The sequence below is a fragment of the Mustela erminea genome, chromosome 1, assembly GCF_009829155.1.
Source record: "Mustela erminea isolate mMusErm1 chromosome 1, mMusErm1.Pri, whole genome shotgun sequence".
Taxonomy (NCBI): domain Eukaryota; kingdom Metazoa; phylum Chordata; class Mammalia; order Carnivora; family Mustelidae; genus Mustela; species Mustela erminea.
Window position 1 is genome coordinate 5,988,780 of NC_045614.1, and position 9,176 is coordinate 5,997,955.

General features: G+C 54.9%; 1 protein-coding gene across 5 annotated transcripts in view; it reads right to left on the bottom strand.

Annotated features, from left to right (window-relative positions):
* Window positions 1-8,761, bottom strand: part of ARHGEF18 (Rho/Rac guanine nucleotide exchange factor 18) — a 79,253-nt gene extending 70,492 nt beyond the window's left edge. For 2 of the 5 annotated variants that reach the window (XM_032309643.1, XM_032309671.1), the window contains exon 1: window positions 8,469-8,761. The gene's annotated coding sequence lies outside the window, so the exon portion shown is untranslated. Of the gene's footprint in view, window positions 1-7,464; window positions 7,551-8,468 lie in introns of those variants that run through there. The other 3 variants (XM_032309688.1, XM_032309678.1, XM_032309661.1) reach the window with 2 other exon arrangements.
* Between the last annotated feature and the right edge of the window lie 415 nt (window positions 8,762-9,176).

The following is a 9,176-nucleotide window of genomic DNA, read 5'->3' on the forward strand; positions in this document are numbered from 1 at the left end:
CAGGAAATAAAAATGTATGTCTTGGGGTCCCTGGGTGGCTCAGTGGGTTAAGCCTCTGCCTTCGGCTCAGGTCATGATCTCAGGTCCTGGAATAGAGGCCTCACATCAGGCTCTCTGCTCAGCAGGGGACCTGCTTCCCCCCCCCTCTCTGCCTGCCTCTTTGCCTACTTGTGGTCTCTCGCTCTGTGTCTAATAAATAAATAAAATCTTTAAAAAAATGTATGTCTTCCCCAAAGCTTATGAGCAGCATTATTTATAATAGTCAGAAGGTCAAGGTGGATAAAACCCAGATATCCACCAAAGGACGAATAGAGAGAGAGAGACACAAGATGTGGTGGAGACCTACAGTGGAATAGTATTCAGCCACGAAAACAAAGTTCTGACACCTGCTACACGGTGGGGGGTCAACCTTGAAAACATTGTAAGTCAAGACGCCAGCTGACAAGACCACATGCTGTGCGAGTCCCTCTATATAGACTGTCTGGGATAGGTGAATCTATAGACAGAGGAAGCAGATTCGTGGTTGCCTGAGGCTATGGGGGGAATTTTGGGGGTGGAGGGACAGCTGGGAGATACGGATTTCTACTGGGGTGATGAGGATTTCTACTGGGGTGATGAGGATGCTCTAAAATGCTTTGTGGTGATGGTTGCGTAACACTGAATGTACTGGAAGTCATTGACTTGTACCCATTAAACGGATGAATCCTAGGATATGTGAATTCGATCTCAATGGAATTGTTGCCTCCAAATATCGCCGGGGCCCCTTGCTGAATTTTGGTTGGGTGGGTGCTTATGGCCTTCAGCTCCGTTTCTTTCAGGGTAGACGATGTCTTGGCCTGCCGCCGTGTGTGAGAACGTCATGGCTTCCACCATCCCTGCTCTCCCAGCTCCCCGCCCAGGCTGACGGAGGGACTCTGCTCTGCACTACCTCATTTAAGACTTGTATCCCCCCCCCTTCCCCACCCTGAAGCCAAGGCGGCATCTATGACTCAGAGAAATGTCCGGACCAAACAAGCAGGCCGTGCAGGAGAAAAACCAGATGTGGGGGTGGGTCCAGGAGGCTGATGCGAGCCTGGAGGAGGAGGAGGAACTGGTCTGAGGGTCAGTCCCATCCCTTGGCCAAGCACGCCGGGGGTCTCAGGAAAGACCGAAGGGTCTGCCTTCTTCACTGGGCAGGGGGTCTCATGGAGGCCTGAGGCCTCGACAGCTTGTGGAGACCACAGGCAGAACCTCAGACCTTGAATCTGCAAACCCTGGGGGTTTGGGATCTGCAGGCTGAAAGTTAAAGGCCAAGGATGAATTTACTCTTTCTGTGGAAGTTTCCAACCCAAGAACTGGCTGGACTTGACTTTGATGATGCTCTCAATTCTCATCCGGGCATCTCATGTTGACCCAATCTTTGTGTCACAGACTATAAGCTCTGATGCCCAGGGTCATAGACTGAACTTTGATCCAGGTGTCATAGATGGAGCCCCTTCCTGGGGTCACGGACTGAGAGCTCCAATCCCATTATCAGAGACTAAGCTCTGAGCCCAATACCAAAGACTGAGTCCCGTCTTGGGGTCATGGACTGAGCTCCGATCCCAATATCAGAGACTGGGCCCCATCTTGATGTCGTGGACTGAGCTCCAGTCCCAGACTGAGCCCTATCCTGGTGTCGTGGATGGAGCTCCAATTCCAATATCAGAGACTGAGCCCCGTCTTGATGTCATAGACTGAGCTCCAATCCCAATATCATAGACTGAGCCCCATCCTGGTGTCGTGGACTAAGCCCCAATCCTAACATCAGAGACTGGTCCTGATCCTGGTGTCATAGACCGAGTTCCTATCCTAATGCCACAGGTTGAACCCCGATGCTGCTCACAGATCAAGCTCTGGCTCTGATGTTGCACAGTGAGCTCTGGTTTTGGTTGAAGATTCTCTCCCCCCACCCCCAGGCATTATTTCCAGTGGCCTCTGGTCTTGCTGCCTAATATTCCCACCCATACCCCAACCTCAAGCTGTGAGGATCAAATTTGTTTTCTCTCCTCCTACTGTGTCCCTATAGCTGTGTGAATGCACTCTCTTCCCAGTGACCTGGCCAGAAACCTGGAGACCAGTCTTACCTGCTCACTACCCCTCAGGACACCAAGCCCTGCCCGTGTGACTTCCCGGACCTTCTTCCATCCACCCTTTCTTCTTTCCTCTGTCACCGTCTGAAATTCAGCTCCCGCTATTTCTCTCCCTACACAACCACAATTCTTGTTGGGGTCTTCCCCAACAAACGATCATCAACCACAATTTTAACCACCCTGTTGCACTGTGATTGGTTTACTTGTTCCCTTCTAGACCAGGAGCCCCATGGGCCAAATCTGGCTCAACATCTGATTTTATAAATAAGGCCTTATTAGCAGAAGTCATGCCCGTTTGTGTATGCATGATCTATGGCGGATTTCATGCTATAACAGCAGAATTCAGTAATTGCATCAGAGTAGGTGACCCACAAAGCTGAAAATATTTATTCTCTGGCCCTTTTCAGGAAAAAGTTTTTGGACCCCTGTTCCAGACCATGCAGTCCATGAGGGAAAATACTGTGTCTGTCCCACTTTAACATCTCCAAGCCCCAAGTAGTAAAATCTTAGGTGTATTGATCATTTCCTTTATGCCTTGCCTTCTGTTTAATCTGCCATATACTTTGCATTGTTCTAACCTTAAAACAACCCCCACGTCCCCACTTGACAAAAGAAGAAACTGAGGCTTACAGACTTGCCCAAGGTCACACCATATTGGTAAGAGGAAGATTTGGGATGTGAACCCAGGGGTTTCCAACTCGAAAGCAGGGGTTTATGACCACCAGGCTGTCTTGTGGTAAGCTGATGACTGGACAGGTGGGTGAATAAATGATTGGATGGATGTTGGGGGCGTCTGGGTGGCTCAGTGGGTTAAAGCCTCTGCCTTCAACTCAGGTCATGATCCCAGGGTCCTGGGATCGAACCCCACATCGGGCTCTCTGCTTCGCAGGGAGCCTGCTTCTTCCTCTCTCTCTCTGCCTGCCTCTCTGCCTACTTGTGATCTCTGTCTCTGTCAAATAAATAAACAAATTTAAAAAAAAATGATTGGATGGATGCATGGATGAGTGGGTGATTGGATGAGCGAGAGATTAAATTGTTGGACAGATGGATAGATGGATGGATGATTAGGTAGTTGGCTAATTAGCTGGCTGGCTGGATGAATGGGTAGTTGTCTGGCTGGATGGTTGGATGAATGAATGGGTGGATGGCTGGCTGGAGAGATAGTTAGATGGGCAGATGCTTATATAAATGGATGGATGGATGCTGGGATGACTGGATGGATGGATGCTTGGCTGGCTGGCTATTTGGATGGATGGATGCATAGACGGTTAGATGGGTGAATGGTTAGATGGGTGGATGGTTGGATGGATGGAGGAATGGGTGGACGGATGGATGGATGGATGCATGTGTTGATGGATGGATGGGTAGTTGGGATAGGTGGTGTGGCTGTGTTTAGAGGCAGTGAGGCATTAACCTCAGGAGACGGCATTCTGAGGGGATGAGGGGAAGACATGTAGGTGGAAGGGAGGTAGAATAGAGTCAGAGAAGATAGGCAAGAAGGAAACCGAGTTAAGACACAAAATGCGTTCCTTACACATTCAGTGGGGGAACCTCCCTGTAGGTCCCAACCACCCTCTCCTTAGCCTTGTTTGCTTCCTCGAATCCAATCCCGTCATTTTCCCAGGAAGTCCCATTAGGTGCCCAGATGGCCAGTTGCAGAGCTTTAGTGGGGTACAAAAATGCCCCTGCCTATCTGCCTCCCCACCCCCGAGGGCTAAAGATTGGAAGGACGTTGTCAGGAAAGACTCTGCTCCTCAGCACCATGCTTCACACTGAGAAGCCTGGATTTAGGTCCCAGGCAGCCTCTTCCACCATCAGCCCCTGCAGCACCAGCCATAAAAGGGTGTAGGAATCACTGCTGGTTCCCTAGCTCACTCCCCTACTTGTCAGCCTGTGAATCAGTCTCAGTCTGCCTGGGCTGGAAGATGGGCTGGAACTTCATAAGATAAGCCCTTTGGTGGTCCTTGGTTGATGAGCTCGTTCTCTGATATTGCCATCACTGGTGGATTTATAAACCCTCCCAGGCCCTCCAGTTGCCCGCACTGGCAGCTTTGTTTGCTGGCCAGAACACACCACAAAGGTGGCCTTGGAATAGAACTGTTCTTCAATCCTGGTTCCTCCAGCATGTACTTGCTGTGGGACCTCGAGCAAGTCACTCAACCTCTCTGAACATCATGAGGGTTCATCATTCTCACTACTGTTGCATCTCGAGCTCCACACCGCCCTCTCTCTTCCCAACCCAGCCTCCAGGGCCTCTGATACTCCCATCTCCTTCCTGACTCAAGCAGGGTGCCTGCTACCCATTTGGCCCTCAAACGGAGTCTGCGGGAAGAATGAGTTAAGGAATCTTCTCGCTGGTCTCCCTCCTTCACGGGCACCCACCGCCACCCTGGACCAGTACTTGACTCATGCAGGTGGCAGTGGCTAGGACCTGTTGAGGCTGAGCAGTGGGCGGGCCTGACTGGGGTTGGGGAGGGTTGTGCAAAGGTGGGAGGCACAGAGGGACAAGAATGTCCAGGAGGCTCCACGCCCTGTGGCCCAGGACACTGTCTGGCTATCTTCTTGCCTCGAGATTTAAGGAGAAGCGTCTATTTGCCAAAGCAATTCACCCACACCTTGGGGGGATGTACTATGAGGGCCTCTTACCCCCACAGAGGTAAACTGAGGCCCTAGGACTTGGGAGGGGGTTGCCACCAGACAATGTCTGTGTGTTCAAGGGAGGCATCTACCAGAACCCCTGGGAGTCTCCAAACTCCGTGAGCCTCTGTCCTGCAGCCATTCTGGAGCAAACAGCATCAGGAACCCCCGGGAAGTCACCGGGCTACCCAGACGGAGTTCTGCGGTGGATTCTCTTTCCACAAATTGTCTTCCTGAGACAAGGTCCTGGCTGAGCCTGGGGAGACTCCTCTGAAGTAAGAGGGACCACAGAAGTCTGTGATGTTCTGTGGGTGTTGGGGGAGCTAGGGGTCATGGAACTTGGGGCTGGATCAGGCCGAGTGTGCGTCCCGGGCCAAGAAAAGGCTCCAGGCTGTCCAGGGAGCCCTGCCTGCTGGTCACTGCCCGCCCCCTTACCTCTCTTGAAGGCCCACCGCTTCAGCCACAGCTTGGAGAGGGCTGGCCAGGAGTGGTTGAGCCCCGAGTTAGCCATGGGGGCCCCCGCGCGCGAGAGTGTGGGTGAACAGCAAGGGGAGGAAGCCGGAGCTTGCCTGGGAATCCCTGCCAAGATGGGTCTGCCAGCAGGAGGGGCGGAGACTCCCGCCAGGGGCTGCCAGAGGCATCAGCTGATGGGAGCTTGGGGCTAGGGCAGGGGGGCTGGGGTTTTGGGTTGGGGGCCCAGGGACTCCAGACTGGGGGGAGGCCAAGCCCTTAGTACAACCCCCAACCCCTTCCTTGACCCATACATACGCCTCTCACCCTGGCTGGACAAGACATTCCCAGGAGGAGCCAAAGACGGCAGTGTGAGTGGTGGTGACACTGGGGTCCTCAGAAAGCAAGTCTAGACTGGGTCCTGAGGTGAACCTGTGCGTTCCTAAATGTCCGAGTGTGTGTGTGTGTGTGTGTGTGTGTGTGTGTGCGCCATCTGTGATTTTTTGGGGTTTGTGGGTTTGCACATAGAGTATGTATTTTCATGTCTGCGAGGGTGTGTTTGAGAGCAAATCTTGCCTATGTGGAGGTGAATATGAACATCTAGGTGCCCCCCCCCAGTTTTACTGAGATATAATGAACACACGGCAGTATGCAAATTTAAGGCATACAGCACGATCTCACTAAACTGTGCTGTGAAATGATCACCACAAGTTTACTTAACACCCATCACCTCTTACAGATAGGGAAAAAAAGATTCATCCCCCAAAAAGAAAAAAACATCTTTTTTCCCCCTTGTGATAAGAACTCTTAGGATCTATTCTTCTAGCAACTTCTCCCCTATACCACACAGCCGTGCCAACGCTAGCCACCACGCCGTGGGTTATATCCCCAGGCCTTATCTATCTCCCAACTGGACGTTTGTCCCTTTTGATCCTCTTCCTCCAGTCCCCCTCCTCCCTGACCCCTTGCCCCTGGAAACCACAAATCTGATCTCTTTATCCATGACTCTGGGTGCTATTTGTAGATTCCACACTACAAGTGGGATCATACATATTTGTCTTTCTCTGTCTGACTCATTGCACGTAGCAGAACGCCCTCCAAGTCCATCCATGTTGTCGCAAATGGCAGGATTTCCTTCCTTTTTCCAGCTGAATCTTGTTAAATGGGCATTAAATATGTATGTATACGTATAAATATACACCTGAATGCCCGTTGGCATCGCGGGGTTGGATCTACACGGCTCACCCGGGACGTGGGGGGATCTGTGTCCCATATCTGTGAGGGGTTCGGGTTCCTGCCTGGGTTTCTGTGTGTCTGTGGGGTTGTGCGCCTGTGAGTTGGGCGTCTGGGCTGGGTGGGTGTGAGGTCGGGTGGGCGGGCGTCCCCGCGCAGGTCTGCGCCTGGCCGTGCCAGCGCTGCCCCCTGGTGGCCGATCCTCTCTACTGCAGCCTCACTCCCTGTGCTGAGAAATTCTGCCTTTGTTCCCTGCTGACACCCTCCTCCGCTCCCCAAATCCTTTCTGTGACCTCCCAGCCCCAAGCTGCTGTCCCTGGTGAGAGGACCAAGGCCTTCTCCTTCCTCGCATCCTGGCCTACCACCATCCCCTTGGAGGAGAAGGCTGTCACTCTTCTGACTTGTGCGACCCTTCCAGAAGGGTTATCTGCAAGTCTTCTATGGCAGCTGAAGCAAGGGTTTGGGATGGGGACAGGCTACCGGGACGGGGCAGGCTGACCGTATTTTCCGAGCTCCTGGGGTGGGCTGGGCTCTGTGTTCAGATTTCACGTGCAAGGCCCAAGACAACCCTTTCACAGAGGAGCAAACAGGACCAGAGTAGTGAAGTCCCTCGCCTGTGGCCACTCGGAGCCAGGGGAGCCAGGATCTGAACCCACTCCTGGCCGACACAGCCATGCCGTCATCCCCAGCACGAGCACCAGCCCGTGTCCAGCCATGCATCAGGTGCTGAGGGCCTGAGGCTACATGGGGAGCACTGCCCAGAGCAGACACACCAATGTGTGTGCAACTGACATTCCCATGAAAAGTCTGCTTCTTCCAGGAAGCCCTCCCAGAGGGACTCCTAGCTGAGGCTAGAAAACCCACAGATGGCGGAGAGTGGGGGCAGCTCTCCCTGGGCTGCACTTGATCGGCAGGGCCCTTCTGCAGAACTGCAGGTGATTGGGCCAGCTGAACACTCTGGAGAATCAGCCCCCTGAGTGTGGCATTCAAGGCTTTCCCCATATGCCCCCACTATGCCCCCAGCCTGACTCACCGGCTCCACTCTCCCAGTTCTCTCCCTCCAGGCTGCTCCTGGGGCCTGCCAGACCCTCAGGTGCACAAAGCCTCCCACTAGGTGCGCCTGGGTGGGTTAAGCCTCAGTGGGTTAAGCCTCTGCCTTCAGCTCAGGTCATGGTCCCAGGATCCTGGGATCAAGCCCCGCATCCGGCTCTCTGCTCAGCAGGGAGCCTGCCTCCCTTCCTCTCTCTCTGCCTGTCAAATAAATAAATAAAATCTTAAAAACAAAAACAAAACAAAACAAAAACCCAAAGAAAAAACAAAGCCTCCCACTAGTTGTGTGGCCCTGGGGCGGGGCCGGAAGCAAGTCTGGGTGTGCCCTGCTCAGACCGCAGCCTTCCGGCTGCTCCACACCACCCCAGGGGGGCGGGTGTGAGGCTCCCCAAGGTGGGCCTCAGTGGGAGCCAGGGGGCGCCTTCTCGCAGCCAGAGCTTGACTTGGAGGGCTGCCCGGAGGAGGGTCCCCCTCATCCTCAACTGACCTTGGAGGATTGGGGGGGCCGCCCTCCTCAGGACTGGCTCTCAGACAGCAACCTTAGCAGACAGTGTTTGTTGTGAAAGTCAGACACCTAAGCCCCAATCTACAGATTCTGCTTCAGGGGGCCCGGGGCTGGGGGAGCCCCAGGGATCCAGGTTAGGAAGTGTGCCTGGGGTCTCTGCACAGCGAACACCCCCATTTGCCCCCTGGCAGGATCCCCCATGGAGGCTTTGGCTACAAGGAGCCCCATCTTCCTGTCTTGTGGGCTGCACGTGTCACGGACCCCAGCCCCCTGGGGTGACCTCTGGGGGCGCGCAGACCCCTGTAAACCAATCCCCCGGTCAAACAGCCTTGCCCGCCCACTCAGGGAGCAGGCTGAGCACCAGCTGGGGAGAAACCATGGGTGGTCTATCTGCTGCCCTGGGGACTCCCCCACTGCCCAGCCCCACCGCCACTCTCTGTATTGATCCCTCTGTCCCGCACACCCCTGTGACGGTGACTCACCAGAGGGAGGCTTGTCCTCGCTGCTGTGGGCCCCCGGCCCGGCTACCAGCTCCTGCGGCCCCCAATTTCCAGGAGGCCCAGGGGGAGCACTGGTGGGTCAGGGCCCCCAGGGGAACCGCAGGATGACCTAACTCTGCCCCAACTTCCTCTTCCTCAACTGCCAGCCCGCCTGCTTGGCGTCTCTGCCGACCCCAGCCGTGCGCCGGGGCAGGAGGCCTGAGGACACAGCGCCGCAGGCTGGGTTCCAGAAGCAGGGAGCCTCCCCCAGCACTCAGCCCCAGACCCGCAGGTGTCTTGAGAGGTGGGGCCGGGATGGGGAGGGGGGAGGGGGCGGGGAGCCTGGGCACTCTCACCCCCACCCCAGCAGCTTCCTGTGGAGCTGCCTGCCGGAGAGGAACAGGGTGCCAGGGCCTCACCAGGGTCCGCAGGGGCGCAGAAATGCGTGGGACATGCCAGCCGTGTGTATCCGCAGAGTCGCAGCTCTCAAACCCCTAGGAACCTGCACCAGCGTGCGTGTGGGTACACACATGAGTCCCCAATGTGTTGCGGTAAATGTTTAATAATCACCTCTCTCCCTGCTCCCCTTCCCCGCCGCCTCAAAGAAGCCCTCTTAGGCAGCACTTGCTGGCTCCTAGTCGTGCTTCCTGTGCAGAGACATGGGTCCCCCGGTGGGTGGGTGGGGACACCTGTGGGTCCAGGTAGACGTGG